Genomic DNA, 1,753 nt, shown 5'->3' with positions numbered 1-1,753 from the left:
AGGTGGGGGCCCAGGCTGCGTAGCCGCGGCTGGGCCCCGGCGGTCCGTTGTTAGGCTCTGTCGTACCTCCTCCCCCCCGCGGGCCGCCCTAGAGCGCGGACCCCTCTACAGAGGGAGACCGGGGGGTGTGTTGGGCTTTTAGGTGCCCAGGCAAGCCTCGGGTGTGCGCGGCGCGTACCCGCGAGGCCCCGCGCGCTCGCCGGAGCCTGGCTCCGGTGAGGCGGGATGAGGCGGAGAAGCTTTAAAAGAGAAACGGAAAAAAAAAAAAACGGACGACTCAAAAGGTGTGACTTTCCGAGGCCCTCGGTCGCCGCTGCGGTGCCCCACCCGTTCCCTCCTCGCCCGAGTGGAGGGTGGACGCAGCACGGAGCCGGGAGCACGCGCCGTCCCCGGGTGAGGCAGAGCCGCCGTGAGCACGAGGCGGCAGGCTCCGTTCCCGGCCGCAGAGGCCCACTGTGCCTTAACCCCCCCGCTGGTGCTTACCAATACCGCAGGCCCCCCCCGCCCATCCCCGGGGCGCCCTCGGGCGCCTGGCGGGGGCCCAACGTGGGGGGCGATGGGTGGGGACGGCCCGTCTTCGGTGAAGAAAGTCTTCTCTAGTCATCTCCGAGGGTGCCTTGGGGGTGCCGGATCCCCCAGCCGCTGCCCCTCGCCTTGCGCGCAAGCCACCGACCGTGGCTCGCAGGCAGAGCCCCCTCTCCTTCCCGCCCGGTGTGGAGGGAGAGGTCCGCCGGCCCCGCGGTGGGGCCGCGCGCCGCCCTTCGCCTGCCGCGGCCCGCGCCTCCCCCCTGCGAGTCGGGGGAGGGCCTTCGCCGGGCCAGCCGTCTGGCGCCGGGGTCGCGCGCGTCCGTGTGTGCGTGTGAGTGTGCGGCCCTCCCGTCGCGCGCCTGGTGCGGTGGGGCCGGGGGTCCGTCCGGCGGACGGCCCCCGCGCCGTTGTGTGCCGCCTCCCGCCCGCACCCGTCCCGTGCCGCCAGCGGTGCGCGGGTGTGCGGGCCCACCTCCTCACCCGGGAGCTTTCCCGGCGATGTGCCCCTGGGCCGGGGGGATGGGCGTGCCGGGGGCCGCCCCCGCAGCGCCTCCCTCGCCGACGTCGATCGACCCCGCCCCGCCCGGCCGGCCCGCGCACACGCCGTCCCCGGTCTGGGACCGCGAACCGGCCTCGCCGCGTTGGGCGTCGCCACCGGGCCTCCCCGGCCGGTGGTGTCCCCTGGCGACGCGCCCTCGGACCCGGGCCCGGGCCCTGTGTGCGCCGGGCGGGTGGGCGGCGTGTGGCCGTCGTGCGCGTGAGGGTTGCCCGCTGGGTGGGCGGTGGGCTGGAGGAGACAGGGAGCGGCGGCGACCGCGGGGGGGTCCGATCCCCCTCCGCGCCGCCGCCGCCACCGCCGCCTTCCCGCTGCCCGCGTCTCCCCCGCCGCCGCCCTGCCCTGGCCTCGCCGCGTCCCTCCGGCTGCTGGCTCGGGGCCGCGCCTCCCGCCAGTGCGTATCGCTTCCCGGTTCCCCGGTGGTGGTCCCCCGCCCCGCGCCCGCCGGCGGTGAGCTGCCGGTGGGGGGGGCTCTCCCGGAGCGGCCTCTCTCCTCCCCGGTCCGGTGCGTGCGTCCGAGGGCCGCCGGGCCCCGGCCGGCCGGGCCGGCCTCGGCCGCCCGCCCGCTCCCCGCGTTCCCGGAGGGCGCCACCGCGGCCCTCTTTCCCGGGTGAGCGCGGTGGGGTTGCGGCGCGCCGGGGCCGCCCGCGCGCCGGGACGCCAGCGCCC

This window comes from Loxodonta africana, unplaced genomic scaffold (assembly GCF_030014295.1).
Source record: "Loxodonta africana isolate mLoxAfr1 unplaced genomic scaffold, mLoxAfr1.hap2 scaffold_446, whole genome shotgun sequence".
Lineage (NCBI taxonomy): Eukaryota > Metazoa > Chordata > Mammalia > Proboscidea > Elephantidae > Loxodonta > Loxodonta africana.
The sequence above is the reverse complement of the archived record's forward strand: the minus strand, read 5'-3'. Positions refer to the sequence as shown.